The sequence below is a fragment of the Oncorhynchus gorbuscha genome, linkage group LG01, assembly GCF_021184085.1.
Source record: "Oncorhynchus gorbuscha isolate QuinsamMale2020 ecotype Even-year linkage group LG01, OgorEven_v1.0, whole genome shotgun sequence".
Taxonomy (NCBI): domain Eukaryota; kingdom Metazoa; phylum Chordata; class Actinopteri; order Salmoniformes; family Salmonidae; genus Oncorhynchus; species Oncorhynchus gorbuscha.
In genome coordinates, this window is record NC_060173.1 from 21,769,481 (window position 1) to 21,787,208 (window position 17,728).

The following is a 17,728-nucleotide window of genomic DNA, read 5'->3' on the forward strand; positions in this document are numbered from 1 at the left end:
CATTTGCCTTTCAATCTCACTCTGATTCCCCTGCATTGCATTACTGCAAGTTGAACACAAGCTCAAATCATATTTGGGTTCCAGACTATTTATTGGTTCACTGAAATTCACAAATTGAAGCAAATGGAAGCACTGATTATGATGCTCTAAAGATGCAGTCATGTCAATGTATTGAGTCTGATGTCTGTCTGATTTGGATAGCTTCTCTGTAAATAGTTGCCCTTTTATGACCTGAAAATATATGTCCTCCCCAGTGGTTTCACCAGGGACTATCAATAACATAATACATTCCACTCAAACATCTGGTATGTGAAGCCTCTCTTGTTCTCTTTACCTTTTGCATTGTGTGTGTGTGTGTTATATATTTTACCTTTATTTAACTAGGCAAGTCAGTTAAGAACAAATTCTTATTTTCAATTACAGCCTAGGAATGGTGGGTTAACTGCCTGTTCAGGGGCAGAATGACAGATTTGTACCTTGTCAGCTCAGGTGTTTGAACTTGCAACCTTCCGGTTACTAGTCCAACGCTCTAACCACTAGGCTACCCGAGGTGTGTGTGTGTGTGTGTGTGTGTGTGTGTGTGTGTGTGTGTGTGTGTGTGTGTGTGTGTGTGTGTGTGTGTGTGTGTGTGTGTGTGTGTGTGTGTGTGTGTGTGTGTGTGTGTGTGTGTGTGTGTGTGTGTGTGTGTGTGTGTGTGCCTCTTTATTCCTTTTAGCATTAATCCCATCTCTAATATAATTACTTTGACGCTGTGTTTATCTTAGAGAAAACAGAGTGACGCTGCTGGCAGTTTGAGTCAGGAGGATATTCCTGACTTAGCACTTCCTTCCTGCTCTGTCATACGAGTGACTTCACACACAGGAAGTAGTGTTCACTGGGCTGCCCAGACACTCAGAACACTGTTGATTTAGCAGATGAACTCCCATTTAGCCATTTTCTTCTCAGAGATTTCGGTTAAACTATTTATGTTTTCCTCATTAATCCAGCACTTAATTTGCATACAAATGAGCTGTTTGGTTTGTTTCATGTTGCTATAAAATTTTAAGAGCTGTTTTGAAAAGGCATTTTGATTCTTTATCCTCTCCCTCACAAATAACATGATAAATATTAAGAAATGTGCCTTGAAAAGAAAGGATTAGCCTAATTCCAGTTAGCCTAATTAAATGACTGGAAGGATATTGTATGACAGTTTGTTCTATCTAACTGTGAGCTTGCTCTGTTAGCATCCATCACTGCAGTTTCCCCATCACTGCACTCCAGCCATGATTTATACTGTTCATCCAGATGGAAGAGTGCCCTCTACAGGCCCTCTAAATTCACACGCAGCAGCAGTCCACATCTCTCATCTAAATACAAAGCTGTCTGGGCCCTGTTTGCAGTGGTAACCATGAGCGGGGCAGGCTGGCACTGTACGAAGGGTGCTGCAGTGCTGACAGACCGAAGCATTTAATATTTGAGTCACAATTTATAAAGGAAGGATTATAAAGGGTTCTTCAAATACATTGCAATGGCCAGTTTAATGTGGACCTTAACATTATTTTGTGCTCACATAATGCAACTAAACAAAGTCAAACATTTCCTGCAAGCTAGCTACATTTAATGGATTACTAACAGTTCAGAGGAAGGAAACGACCATCAGCATTTCCTATACAAATACATACAAATCCTGGAATCTTATTTTTGCTATTTTGTGAATGTGAGATTCAGGGATTTTTCTTGATTGAAAGCAATAGGCTCGGATGATGGCCTTTTTGAATTTCTAGATCTTTCTGCACATTGTTGGCCAGAAGGAGTTTCTCCACTGAAGCCTGCAGACCATGATACGGCCTTGCCACTTCGCAAACCAGAGCCTGTTCTATTCTTAGTCAAACTAGCATGCAAATTGTCAACCTTCGTTGATGTGTGAAAATGGTTGGCTAAAGTAACACCACTGTGTCAATACAATACAATAGAAATGTTACATTGATAAAGTCCTCGGACCATTGCAGAAATCCATACATCCTAGAGTGATCTGTTAGTGTTTTTGTTTGTCATGAGGTTCTTGTCCTCTTTTCCAGGGACTGGCCTCTCCTCAGCTGAGATGACGCTGAGATGACGCAGAGTTGACCCATTAACCCCTTCCCTCCCTCTCTCTTTGTCCCCTCTAAATCCACCACCCGGGGGCGGCAGCGGGAGTTTGTTTGATGCTGCTACAACACATTCACACATTTTGAGGGGTCCCCACTTAACAAGTAAATGGGGTTAAACCCACGCATGCTGCGTAGCCTGATGTATGCTTGCTTAGCTCGCACGGAGAATCGAGCTAGGCTTGAACTCTGGAACTAAATTGCACACCAGGAAAGTGGCTGAATACACCCATTGTCTGGGCCACTGGGTAAAGTTTGGGCTTGAAGGGTTTGATCCCATTTAAGACCATTAGAACACATTGGCCAATTCCTGAAATGGAAAGCAATGGAAAACACAGTCCAGAGAGGATGCCAGTGGTTTCTGCCTCAAACTGTGAGGATAAATCAGAATCCATGAGAGCGTTCGCCTAGGCGTTTCCATGAGTATTGTTCTTATTCAAGAGAATGATGTACCATGTGCAGACGTGACCACAGGACAGACATGGACACAGACACAGGGCACAGTCACCCTAGTCATAGTCTGTTCTCTCTGCTACCACACGGCAAGCGCCAAGTCTAGGTTCAAAAGGCTCCTTAGCAGCTTCTATCTCCAAGCCATAAGACTGCTGAACAATTAATCAAATGGCCACCCGTACTATTTACATTGAAACCCCCCCCCCATCTTTGTGCAGCTGTGGGACTGGGTATGGCTCTAGGAGTGCTGGCTTTCCCAACAGACGTGGGAACTGCCACAGACCGGCTCAGTCAACTCATTGGACGCTATACAGGCACATGGCATGAGGAAGGACCAAGTCATACTAAAATGTATTACACCGTTTTACAAACTAAAGTTCACTAAATAACACATACAACTTAGTAATGGCCAGTGTCGCAGCATTTGAATGGTTAGCTACTGATCAGGAAATACTGTCACAGTCATTGGGCTGCTGGATAGCCAGACTAACTACATATCAGAGGTTGCTTAACTCTCATCGTGGCTGTACGTCTGCCTTTTGAAAGATGATAACATAGAAATAGAATGAATTAGTGGGTGTATAATTTTAATTTTTCTCATGCTTATACTGGTACACATAAAAGTAAGGTAAAGTAAGGTGTCCTTCAGCATCACTGAGGTTATCATGCCAATCATTGGCAATGGCTCTTTTTCAATAAATCTGTTATTCATAGGTGGATATTAATACCTGAGAAGCAATTCAAGTGGAGAAGATGTTTAGCTTCAGTGTGTGTGATTTATTTTAAAAATTGTGTGCAATGTTTTGAACTGATGTTGACCCAAAAATTAGTGTTTCAAATGATATGACTTCAAAGACTATCATCATTTTGTTCTTTATCATGTCATTTTCAGGTGAGGAATGTCAATTGATTTGCAGGACATGCTTGATATCAAATCAATAAGAATGGACTATTTTCTGAAAATGAACTGAAGATATGAATCCTCTCATGATTGATTTAATTATTGCATTCTGGAAGCCAATTTAGGATCTAAAGGTAATAATCTTTCTATGAGGACACATACTGTACGTGTCACTATATGTATGTTGTACGTAGAAATGGACAGTATGGTGTTATATGGGGGATAAGCACCACACACTGGCCTTCTTGTACCAACCCAGTTCCCAGTGCTGACTGAGGTTAATTCTTAAGATTGAGTTTATGGTTTTGTGGCCCAGTCTGGCTTTTTGGTAGTGTCATTATCTGGCTCTGAAGTAAAATCTGAATGAGGCCTGTTTTTCATACACTGTCGAAAGTGGTAATTAATAATGTGGCTCTCGTCAGGAGGATTATTATATAGTACCTATTCTAAAAGAGCAATTTAGAAATGAGGACTTATAATATCCAGAAACAAAAGAATGAACAGACAACACAAGTTTCTTGGTTCTAATAGTTGTCAATGTAAAGTGGTATTTCATTTACTGTGCCCTAATTGCAACGTCTAACATGCTCACTTCTCCTTAGCTTCAGACATTGTGTGAATTGAATGATGTTTAAATGCACCTTGCCAAGGGTACAGGACCAATGTGAATCACAGACAGAGGTAGTCTACTCTATCTCTGCATGTGTTTCTCAGTCAAATCCATCCAAATCAATCAAGCAAAATGGATTAGTCACATGCTTGGTAAACAACAGGTGTAGACTAACAGTGAAATGCTTTCTTATGGGCCCTTCGCAACAATGTAGAGAAACGTTAAAAAATGATAGAGAAAAAAAAGAATGAAACGAGGAATAAATTAATGTCACACTACTTTGTCTTTGTTGTTCACATTGTGATTGACCCTGCAGCTAAAGCTTTCATTAATGAATGGAGCCTATCTAACTCCATATGAAGGCTCTCTTCTCCCTCCCTCTTTATGTCTACCCAGTGTAAAACTTTTCGGAATCAATGGTTTTTATTAGCCGAGCTGGAAAAGCCTCAGATTTCCCACTGGATACTTCCGGATTTTGGCAATGAGGCCCTGTATCTACTTCCCCAGAGTCAGATACACTTGTGGATACCATTGTTTTCTCAGTCCAGTGTGAAGGAAGTTATAAGATGTTTCTCGAGTCCACTAACTAGCGTTATCATTGCGCTAGCACTAGTTAGCGTTGGCTATGGGATACATAACACTGGTATCCACTAGTTGATATGACTCTGGGGAAGTAGATAAAGGGCCTCGTTGCCAAAATCCTGAAGTATCCCTTTAAGCTATGCTTCTCAGCTGCCAGTGTGCAAGGAAAGCAGCTGGGACAGGGTAGTGCGGTTTGTGGGGAGAGATTGTCAGTGTGTGCATGTGTAACTGGGATAAGCTGTGTCAGTCAGGAAAGTATCCCATCATTCACTCTTAGGACTGGGACAGGACTATGAGACTTAGCACACTGCTGCTTCTGCTACTGCAGGAGAGGACAGGAGCTCTCAGACCATGCAAGAGGAACACTGATGTGGGCAGCTGACAAAAGTAGCTGGTGCATCATACACAGACTGCTTCTAGTTGTGTGTAAATCTTAATCTATAATTTGCTGATCATTTTGTATTCATTCAAATGACTTGTGCATTGTGTTTTTGTGATTACCGTGATTTTATATTCCTTGATTTACAGTAGTATTGGCAGAAATTTACCCAATTTAGGCAAAGGTGTGTTTAATAACCTTTAATATTAATATGGTTAAATATTAAGTAATTGTTACTGCACCAAATGCAACTGTTTTTGACCTGATTCCTTGGAAAGTATCTGTTTAATTCAAACAGTTTATTTTTCTGTATCGCTTTTCACTTGCAGGGAAACATATTTTTCCCATTAAGAGTTATTTAGGTAATTAATGTTTTGTAATGTAAATCGTATTTTTAGAATCTGAACTGTAACAAAGCCTATCTGCACTTGTGTCCCATTTTGTGATATTTGGCCCTACACTTTTAATGCTTAAGGTGTTTATAACTGATCTGAAATATTCTGCACTGTTAATGGGCTCCCGAGTGGCGCAGCAGTCTAAGGCACTGCATCTGTGTAAGATGCAGTCCCTGGTTCGAATCCAGGCTAAATCACATCTGGCTGTGATTGGGAGTCCCGTAGGTTGGGGCACAATTGGCCCAGTATCATTCAGGTTTGGCTCGGGTAGACCGTCATTGTAAATAATAATTAGTTCTTAACTGACTTGCCTTGTTAAATAAATAAATAATGCACAGATGGCCTAATTACTGTGTAATGAATTCTGAACCAATGCTGTCCACGATGCCTAGGTGGCCCCTGTCTGTCCCTGTCTCATAGGTTATAGACAATGGGATGGCTGGACTATATGAAGACATGGACATACTGCAGGTATTGTAACGGCATTGTCATATTTGATATACAAAGCTGTGACAAGCTTAGTATGCAAAGTGCTTTAGCTAGTAGCTTTATAGATTAAAATGTAATTATTGTGGAATAAGGCACATAGGTATGCGTTCCGCTGCTGACAATGTAATGTATCAGGGCCTTGTAGTGATTTCAGAATTTCCAGATATGTCTTGGGGATCGTCCAAATGTGTCCGTTGCCATAAGCTCTGAATAGACCTCTCTGATTTAATGATCTGTAGTTTCTGGGGTAGACCTTTAGGGCTTTCGGCACCTCTCTTGCTCTTTATTAATGTATTGTAAAAAGCTTTCAGTCTCGTTATTAACACCCCCAAGCATGCAGTTTTTAAGCTCTGTCATCTGTTGGAAGATTTTATGAAACGGTACAAAGGTCAGCAAATGAAAGAAAATGTATTGAGGTGATTTGTTCCTTTTCTTTGTCGGCACACCTGCTATTCTTTGAGTGCCGTATAAAATCTCTTCTCCTTTGATAATCCTCGAGATCTGATATCAAAGATGGTATTATCTCTCAATAATTGAGATTCTGTCCCTATCCCCTGTGCTCTACATGGGTGTCTTAAAGGGACATTACACTTTTTTGAAGTTAAGCTTATTTCCATTAACCAAGAAGGATAAATACTAGCCAGGAGATTCTGGACATTGCCAAGGAACCAGCTAACCCATTTAAAAAAATGATTTGGAGGAAACAACAAAAAATGGAACTGAACCCTTTAAGGTTTCACAGGAGAACAGCAATACGAAAGCAGTGGAGTGAAGTCTGGTTTCCCAGAATGTAGGAATCGGGGGGAGATTCGAGGAAGAAAGAAAAATACCAATTGCCAGTTCATTGCCATCTTTAACTTTATTTTTTTATTTTTTTATTTCACCTTTATTTAACCAGGTAGGCAAGTTGAGAACAAGTTCTCATTTACAATTGCGACCTGGCAACTTATTTTTCACAGGTTTATTTATGGTTTGAGATCCACAACAAAACAAAAACTAATGATGTGTTGACTACATTCATTTTTTAAATAAAAAAAATGAATGTACTCTTAAAAATACCATGTCCGCAGTTAATGTTTCTCTTTATTACCTCCCACCCCTTGCACCCTCCACTCCACAATCAATGGGAACTGAGTGGGACTTGGGCTGAGTGGCTGGTCTGCCTGTAATTGAATGAGTGCCATGTGAGAGAAAAGCCCCACAAGAAAGAGTGAGAGAGCGGTTGAGCAGCTGGCCTGCTGTTAACTAGGAAAATGGAGGAAGATGCCACTCAGACCTGCACGGCATGAGCTCATGGAATAGACTGGAAGCTCTCGCTCCACTCACTGTCAACCTGCATTCTTTCCACTTAGACACTCACTGACTCATTCTAACCTCTGGTTTGACAGATTTGGCATGCCCATTACCCAGAAAAGGATGACATCTTTGCTCGGTAGCTTATTAATCATGGCTAGAATAGCTTCTTGAGTGTTTAAATGCACCCATAAGACATTTTGTCCATTTGATCATGGGACGGCTATGGAATTTCCAAAGGCCCAAAATAGACAGCGGTTCGCCATTTTCATTGACTCAATTCACTCCAAAGGAAATACTATGTTCATCACAAGTGCATTGCCTCTTGTACTGCTTTCCGCTCTATCATTCCCATGTGTTGGTGGTTCAATAACATGATTACAATTGCCATCTGCCTGTAGAGGTTTTTAAAGGTGAATGCACACACAGACACACATACATACATACATACATACATACATACATACATACATACATACATACATACATACATACATACATACATACATACATACATACATACATACATACATACATACATACATACATACATACATACATAAACAGATGTGCAGCAGACAATCACACGCACAGGCAGAGGAGCAGTTGACCTCGTTTACCAATTTAGAGGTGTGTGTCAGGCTAAATATTGTTTTCTGTGATCTCCCAGTCCTTTAATGGCCCCTGAATGACATTTGCCACTTGGCTGCACTCTCACTCATTCACAAAACACACAGCCTACCTTCACATTATCTGTAGACTCCATTCTGGCTTTTACAAAACATCTACCCACAAATAACACTTCACTGCTGTGTGCCTGTTCTTTACAGTAGCTGTATGTGGTTTGTACTTTAAAATGTCCCATCCATCTTGTATTTCATCAAGAGTCAGCTTGAAATTCAGCCCGTTTTTTTTTTCTCTTGTGTTTGACAGGCGGTTACATCAAGTGGTCCAACTGCTTCTGTTCTGTTGGCCTCCACCACATCTAAGCCGGTAAGACATGACATCATCTTTTAAATTACTTAATTTCTTCCAGTCGTGATGGACTGTTTCTTTGTACTCCATCAAACTTGAATCATTTGTTTGTTATATATCATTTAAGTATTTAGGTCATTTTATTAACCAATAATGACAACATTTATGAAATCTACCATACTTAGTTTTTACATTTGACTTTGTTTTAAATGTCATCCATGAGCTAAATACCACTTGGCTTCCCCAAAGACAAGAAACCATAAAATCAGATGTATGGCTCATTAATCTGGTCAGGTTTAGGTTTCCTCCGCTTTTCCATGATTCATTTTATAGTGGGAAATACTTACCTGATTTGATTCCCTACTGCTTTAGGATCATTTATACACACTCTATTAGGAGGGAAAACCCTTTCGGGTATTTTGGGTAGTTTACACAAAGGCTGATAATGGGCCTAACAGGAAGTACACTCCTGGGGGTAAATTAGAGGCTAACCAGAGAGAGTTGCTCACTGCTAGGGTATAGGGCCTGCTTCCTGTCTGGCTGTCTCCAAGGCCCTGGGTCGATGGCAACAGGAAAGACCCCCCCCCACACACACACACACCACCCTAGTCGGCTCTGAGTTTTCCCAGTTTCCCCAGCATCACAGGGCCAAGGCCTGACCTCCAGGCAACTATGTGCACAAGGAAAGTGGTCTGTTCCCGGCACAGTCTCAGTGGTGTAGTAATTAATATTGCCCCAAGAGGACAGGAGGCACACATGGAAACACACTGGGAAGCCCAGATGGGATCCTAAATATGTCAAATGGCAGCAGAAACAATTTGCAGAATGCATTCAACACATTCAACCTGCTCTGCCCCCATGGGGCGGCAGGGTAGCCTAGTTGTTAGAGCGTTGGACTAGTAACCGGAAGTTTGCAAGTTCAAACCCCTGAGCTGACAAGGTACAAATATGTCGTTCTGCCCCTGAACAAGCAGTTAACCCACTGTTCCTAGGCAGTCATTGTAAATAAGAATTTGTTCTTAACTGACTTGCCTAGTTAAATAAAGGTATTCATGTTTGGGTTAGCTGCTCTGACAAAAATAAGAAAAAACTTGAGGTTCAGGAGCTCCAATTAAAATGAGGTACATTCAATGATGTGTATAAACCCTGGATTGCTGATGCTATTTCTTGGCCATTGAGAGGCTTTGAAGCTACCGGTCGGCCATGTTGGTACTCCCCAGCAGTCCTCCACAGGAATTAATGGAATTCTACAATATTTCAATTAAGTGTTTCAAGGACAAAATTACATGTATTTCAGTATTTTTGGGGGGTTGTAGTGGGGACAGTAACATTAGTACTCAAAATAATATATACTTGTTTTTAATCATGTTTAGCTAACATTAATATAATTTTAAAGTATGCATTAAGGTGTCTGTAAAATAATAAACATGTCAAAAATGAATGTGGACATTAATAAATGCATTCCTATAGCTTCCAAAATCTTTTTTTACACTGGAGGACGAGTACCAAGATGGCAGCGTGGTGGCTTCAGTACATAACCCCTGTCAGTCATCCAGGGTTTATATACATCGTTGGGTACACCAGTTGCCAGCACAAACTATGAAACCAGGGTGGAGAGCAGAAGAATAATTCATTCTGTGACTCGCTGAACACAAAGTGCCCCGTCAGCAATAACCAACAATAAGTCCCTCCAGCTCCAGCAAACTTTGAATCCCAGTGATTTCTTTAACTGAGCTATGAGCCCCCGCTTGGTATGCTGTTCAGGCTGGCTTGCCTGAGAGAGAGAGGCTATGTGCAGCAGTACTGCCCAGTGCCCAGTACAGCAGTGACCTCTGGCAGCTAGTTTCCATGCTGCAGTGTTCCCTATTGGCCACTCAGTAGCGTAGCAACATCCGCTACATTTGTTAGCCCTGTGAAAAGGGGGTCGCCCAGGGATACTGCCGGGCCAAGCCATTTCTGGGGTGAAATTGCGGAGAGAAAAGCAAATAAAAGCCCAACGTTGTCAGTATAAATCCTTACGAAGAGGTATAGCTGCGCTTATCAGATTGTGTGACAAGTGTGGCTGTTTCTGTGGTATGTGTGTGGGTGCATAATATGCATGTGATGTTTTGTCTCTTCGTGGTGTGGGAGCTGCTCCTCCCTAATCTCTCTGTGTGTTTCTATGCTAGCTAGGACGTTGTCTGAACACTACAGACAGCACTGGTCAGGTTTCATGTGGAGTCAGTCAATAGCCATGAAGAAATAAACAAGATAAAACAACAAAGTTTAGGATTCCTTTAAACTGAGACGAGACATCTCGCTGGTGGCTAAGTCAGCAGCCTCACAAAGAAGGCATGGATTTCCAATGCTTTTTAAGCAAGCATGCTGGCAATACTGTAGAAGCAGCTGGTGTCTAATGGATGACAACCCAGGAGGGTTTATGTTGTGGCAAACATAAAATGGAACTTTAAATTGAGGTATAGCCTGAAGTCTGACTTTGGCTGTACAGTATAAACACTCTAAGGAAATGGTCTTAGTCAAACTTTTTATTTTCTAACTGTGATTGCTCACAGCCCACCCGATTGTTGAATTGTTATTGTCATGCTAAATATTAAGTCTTTATGCCAAATGCCATCTCTGTCCTCACACAACCCTTTGCAGTGAACATGCTACAGCAGTTACACATTCTGCAGTACATCCTGTGGGCTGCATATTCTGTGGTAAATGCTGAGTGGGCTGCCAAGATTAATAGTGCAGGTGAAGTGAGAGGAAATGAAGACCGAGTGAGTTGGGTGTCCTATTTTACTGTCTCTTATGTGTTTTTGTTAAAACATCAAGTCCTCACTTCACTGCACTGCTCTGCAGCACAAGGTCTGTCTGTGTGATGGCTGTGCTAGAACAGGACAGAGCACGGTGTGAGATCAACAGGTGCAGGAATGACGTTGGCTCTTGACCAACATATACTGCTTAAATGGCTTACTGACGTGATATTATAAGACTGGGACTTTGTGTGTTTTCTACTATGTTAAACATACTGTGTCTAATCAATGTGCATACCGTGTATAAAAAACATTATGATTCTGATTAAGGCCATTGTAGGCCGACATGTTTATCTTTTAACCTTGCTTAAATAAAACAACAAATGTTTAATGGTGAGAGAGTGTTGTGCCTTTTCCTTTGCATACTTTTTTCTAGTTCCCAGTTTGTCCCGGAGATGATTTTGTTGTTGTGTCATGGTCACCTGAAGCTCCCTTGATTGTCCCTGGTGACCCAAACCGTTTTAAGTAAAGTAATGAAATGGTATCTGGGTTTTAAGGTAAGTGGAATGCCGTTCAGCTAAAATAGTGTACAAATCTTTTAAACAATATTATTACATTTGACATGATCACTTAATATTTACTTTTGAATAGGACCCCACCTTGGATTTGAACTAACAAGCGGATCTTTCTGCTGCGTTAATTCTCCCACACATTCATTACCTACCTATAATAATCTCTGCACTTAAGGAAAGATTTTCACGTGCACCAATATTTTAATTATCATTTCATCTGACTATTCTCTCATTGATTTTATTTATACTGAACAAAATATAAACGCAACATGTAAAGTGTTACACGTAGTCTACAGTTGTGAGGCCGGTTGGTCATACAGCTTAGTTCTCTAAAACTAAGTTGCAGGTGGCTTATGGTAGAGAAATTAACATTAAATTATCTGGCAACAGCTCTGGTGGACATTCCAGCAGTCAGCATGCCAAATGCACTGTGGTGTTGTGTGACACAACTGCACATTTTCGAGTGGCCTGTGTAATGATAATGCTGTTTAAACAGCTTCTTGATATGCCACACCTGTCAGGTGGATGGATTATCTTGGCAAAGGAGAAATGCTTACTAACAAGCATGTAAACAAATTTATGCACAATATTTTTGAGAAATAAGCTTTAAACATTTCTGGGATATTTTATTTCAGCTCATGAAACATGGGACCAACACTTTATATGTTGTGTTTATATTTTTCTTCAGTGTATAATAGTTTTTCTTGAGTGTAATTTTAAGAGCTGAGATTTACTTTGAAGTGAACACCATAGTGCCCTCAAAGCTCATCACTAAGCTAAGGACACTGGGACTAAATACCTCCCTCTGCAACTGGATCCTGGACTTCCTGACGGGCCGACCCCGGTGGTAAGGGTAGGGAACAACACATCCGCCACGCTGATCCTCAACATGGGGGGCCCTTCAAGGGTGCGTGCTCAGTCCCCTCTTGTACTCCCTTTGCATTCATGACTGCATGGCCAGGCACGACTCCAAGGCCATCATTCAGTTTGCTGATGACACAACCGTGGTAGGCCTGATCACCGACAACGATGAGACAGCCTATAGGGAGGAGGTCAGAGACCTGACCGCATGGTGCAAGGACAACAACCTCTCCCTTAACGTGATCAAGAGTAAGGAGACGATTGTGGACTACAGGAAAAGGAGGACCGAGCACGCTCCCAATCTCATCGACGGGGCTGTAGTGGAGCAGGTTGAGAGCTTCAAGTTCCTTGGTGTCCATCACCAAACTAATGTGGGCTAAGCACAACAAGACAGTTGTGAAGAGGGCATGACAAAACCTATTCCCCCTCAGGAGACTGAAAAGATTTTGCATGGGTCCTCAGATGCTCACGATGGTGCAACCTTTTGAGGATCACTGCCTGGTATGGCAACTACTCGCCCTCCCACCCCAAGGCACTGCTGAGGTCCAGTACATCACCGGAGCCAAGCTTAGACCCCCCCCCGTATATAGTCCCACTATTGTTATTTACTGCTGCTCTTTAATTGTTTGTTATTCTTATCTCTTTTTTTGTTGGGATTTTCTTAGCTGCATTGTGGGTTAAGGGCTTGTACAGTTGAAGTCGGAAGTTTACACTCACCTTAGCCAACTACATTTAAACTCAGTTTTTCACAATTCATGACATTTAATCCAAGTAAAACTTGGATTAAATGTCTTAGGTCAGTTAGGATCACCACTTTATTTTAAGAATGTGAAATGTCAGAATAATAGTAGAGAATGATTTATTTCAGCTGTTATTTCTTTCATCACATTCCCAGTGGGTCAGAAGTTTACATACTAATTGAATTCCTCTCTGCCTCCTTCTTTCCACTCCTCTCCTCTTTTGACCTCACCCTCTCACCTTCCCCCCCTACTCACAAGGCAGGCAATACGCTCGACCTCATCTTTACTAGATGCTGTTTTTCCACTAACCTCATTGCAACTCCCCTCCAAGTCTCCGACCACTACCTTGTATCCTTTTCCCTCTCGCTCTCATCCAACACTTCCCACACTGCCCCTACTCGGATGGTATCGCGCCGTCCCAACCTTCGCTCTCTCTCCCCCGCTACTCTCTCCTCTTCCATCCTATCATCTCTTCCCTCTGCTCAAACCTTCTCCAACCTATCTCCTGATTCTGCCTCCTCAACCCTCCTCTCCTCCCTTTCTGCATCCTTTGACTCTCTATGTCCCCTATCTTCCAGGCCGGCTCGGTCCTCCCCTCCCGCTCCGTGGCTTGACGACTCATTGCGAGCTCACAGAACAGGGCTCCGGGCAGCCGAGCGGAAATGGAGGAAAACTCGCCTCCCTGCGGACCTGGCATCCTTTCACTCCCTCCTCTCTACATTTTCCTCCTCTGTCTCTGCTGCTAAAGCCACTTTCTACCACTCTAAATTCCAAGCATCTGCCTCTAACCCTAGGAAGCTCTTTGCCACCTTCTCCTCCCTCCTGAATCCTCCTCCCCCTCCCCCTCCTCCCTCTCTGCAGATGACTTCGTCAACCATTTTGAAAAGAAGGTCGACGACATCCGATCCTCGTTTGCTAAGTCAAACGACACCGCTGGTTCTGCTCACAGTGCCCTACCCTGTGCTCTGACCTCTTTCTCCCTCTCTCTCCAGATGAAATCTCGTGTCTTGTGACGGCCGGCCGCCCAACAACCTGCCCGCTTGACCCTATCCCCTCCTCTCTTCTCCAGACCATTTCCGGAGACCTTCTCCCTTACCTCACCTCGCTCATCAACTTATCCCTGACCGCTGGCTACGTCCCTTCCGTCTTCAAGAGAGCGAGAGTTGCACCCCTTCTGAAAAAACCTACACTCGATCCCTCCGATGTCAACAACTACAGACCAGTATCCCTTCTTTCTTTTCTCTCCAAAACTCTTGAACGTGCCGTCCTTGGTCAGCTCTCCCGCTATCTCTCTCAGAATGACCTTCTTGATCCAAATCAGTCAGGTTTCAAGACTAGTCATTCAACTGAGACTGCTCTTCTCTGTATCACGGAGGCGCTCCGCACCGCTAAAGCTAACTCTCTCTCCTCTGCTCTCATCCTTCTAGACCTATCGGCTGCCTTCGATACTGTGAACCATCAGATCCTCCTCTCCACCCTCTCCGAGTTGGGCATCTCCGGCGTGGCCCACGCTTGGATTGCGTCCTACCTGACAGGTCGCTCCTACCAGGTGGCGTGGCGAGAATCTGTCTCCTCACCATGCGCTCTCACCACTGGTGTAGGGCTCTGTTCTAGGCCCTCTCCTATTCTCGCTATACACCAAGTCACTTGGCTCTGTCATAACCTCACATGGTCTCTCCTATCATTGCTATGCAGACGACACACAATTAATCTTCTCCTTTCCCCCTTCTGATGACCAGGTGGCGAATCGCATCTCTGCATGTCTGGCAGACATATCAGTGTGGATGACGGATCACCACCTCAAGCTGAACTTCGGCAAGACGGAGCTGCTCTTCCTCCCGGGGAAGGACTGCCCGTTCCATGATCTCGCCATCACGGTTGACAACTCCATTGTGTCCTCCTCCCAGAGCGCTAAGAACCTTGGCGTGATCCTGGACAACACCCTGTCGTTCTCAACTAACATCAAGGCGGTGGCCCGTTCCTGTAGGTTCATGCTCTACAACATCCGCAGAGTACGACCCTGCCTCACACAGGAAGCGGCACAGGTCCTAATCCAGGCACTTGTCATCTCCCGTCTGGATTACTGCAACTCGCTGTTGGCTGGGCTCCCTGCCTGTGCCATTAAACCCCTACAACTCATCCAGAACGCCGCAGCCCGTCTGGTGTTCAACCTTCCCAAGTTCTCTCACGTCACCCCGCTCCTCCACTCTCTCCACTGGCTTCCAGTTGAAGCTCGCATCCGCTACAAGACCATGGTGCTTGCCTACGGAGCTGTGAGGGGAACGGCACCTCAGTACCTCCAGGCTCTGATCAGGCCCTACACCCAAATAAGGGCACTGCGTTCATCCACCTCTGGCCTGCTCGCCTCCCTACCACTGAGGAAGTACAGTTCCCGCTCAGCCCAGTCAAAACTGTTCGCTGCTCTGGCTCCCAATGGTGGAACAAACTCCCTCACGACGCCAGGACAGCGGAATCAATCACCACCTTCCGGAGACACCTGAAACCCCACCTCTTTAAGGAATACCTAGGATAGGATAAAGTAATCCTTCTCACCCCCCTTAAAATATGTAGATGCACTATTGTAAAGTGGCTGTTCCACTGGATGTCATAAGGTGAATGCACCAATTTGTAAGTCGCTCTGGATAAGAGCGTCTGCTAAATGACTTTAATGTAATGTAATGTAATGAGTGTATTTGGTAGCATTGCCTTTAAATTGTTTAACTTGGGTCAAACATGTTGAGTAGCCTTCCACAAGCTTCGCACAATAAGTTGGGTGAATTTTGGTTCATTCCCCCTGACAGAGCTGGTGTAACTGAGTCAGGTTTGTAGGCCTCCTTGCTCGCACCTGTTCAGTTCTGTTCAGTTCTGCCCACAAATTGTCTATAAGATTGAAGGTAAGGGCTTTGTGATGGCCACTCAAATACCTTTCCTTAAGCCATTTTGCCACAATTTTGTAAGTATGCTTGGGGTCATTGTCCATTTGGAAGACCCATTTGCGACCAAGCATTAACTTCCTGAGTGATGTCTTGAGATGTTGCTTCAATATATCCACATCATTTTCCTTCCTTATTGATGCCATCTATTTTGTGAAGTGCACCAGTCCCTCTTGCAGCAAAGCACCCCCACAACATGATGTACTCCTGTACTTCACGGTTGGGATGGTGAAACCTGCAAACCACCCCTTTTTCCTCCAAACATTCGGTCTCCAGCAAAAAGTATGTTCTTTGTCCCCATGTGTAGTTGCTTCCTTGTTCTTTCAGGTTTGCTAGAGGACTTGTTTTCTGGAAATAGGTACTTTTGAAACCTGTTTCCTCCAGCATATTCGCAAGGTCCTTTGCTGTTGTTCTGGGTTTGACTAGCACTTTTCGATCCAAAAATGTTCATCTCTAGGAGACAGAACGCGATGAACAGAGAGTAGCAGTAGCGTAAAAAAAGTGGGTGGTGGGTGGGACACAATGCACATAGCCCGGTTAGCCACTGTGCAGGGGCACTGGTTGGTCTGCCCAATTGAGGTAGTATGTACATGAATGTATAGTTAAAGTGACTCTGCATATATGATAAACGGAGAGTAACCGCAGTGTAAAAAGAGGGGTGGGGGGAGGCACACAATACAAATAGTCCGGGTAGCCATTTTATTACCTGTTCAGGAGTCTTATGGCTTGGGAGTAAAAACTGTTGAGGAGCCTTTTTGTCCTAGACTTGGCACTCCGGTACCGCTTACCATGCGGTAGAGAGGACAGTCGATGACTGGAGTGTCTGGGGTCTTTGACAATTTTAGGGCCTTCCTCTGACACCGCCTGGTGTAGAGGTCCTGGATGGCAGGCAGCTTTGCCCCAGTGATGTACTGGGCTGTTCGCACTACCCTCTGTAGTGCCTTGCGGTCAGAGGCCGAGCAATTGCCGTACCAGGCAGTGATGAAACCAGTCAGGATGCTCTCGATGTTGCAGCTGTAGAACCTTATGAGGATCTCAGGACCCATGCCAAATCTTTTTAGTTTCCTGAAGGGGAATAGGCTTTGTCGTGCCCTCTTCACGACTGTCTTGGTGTGTTTGGAGCATTCTAGTTTGTTGTTGTGGATACCAAGGAACTACTGTTTATACAGATGAACGTGGTACTTTCAGGCATTTGGAAATTTCTCCCAAGGATGAACCAGACTTGTGGAGGTCTACAACTTTTTTTCTGAGGTCTTGGCTGAATTCTTTTGATTTTCCCATGATGTCAAGCAAAGAGGCACTGAGTTTGAAGGTAGGCCTTGAAATACATCTGCAGGTACACCAGGTACACCTCCAATTGACTCAAATGATGTCAATTAGCCTATCAGAAGCTTCTAATGCCATTACATTGTTTTCTGGAATTCTCCAAGCAGTTTAAAGGCACAGTCAACTTAGTGTATGTAAACCTCTGACCCACTGGAATTGTGATACAGTGAATTCATCTGTCTGTAAACAATTGGAAAAAATACTTGTGTCATGCACGAAGTAGATGTCCTAACCGACTTGCCAAAACTATAGTTTGTTAACAAGAAATGAATGGCTCCAACCTAGGTGTATGTAAGCTTCTGACTTCAACTGGAAGTAAGCATTTCACTTACAACACCTGTTGTATTTGGCACAT

The 17,728-nt window shown here is 43.3% G+C and overlaps 1 protein-coding gene across 1 annotated transcript in view; it reads left to right on the forward strand.

The window, feature by feature from the left end:
- LOC124034643 (tetraspanin-9) overlaps nt 1–17,728 on the forward strand; it is a 306,432-nt gene that overhangs the window by 24,519 nt on the left and 264,185 nt on the right. The window contains exon 2 of the mRNA XM_046348100.1: nt 8,162–8,221. The gene's annotated coding sequence lies outside the window, so the exon portion shown is untranslated. The remainder of the gene's footprint in view (nt 1–8,161; nt 8,222–17,728) is intronic.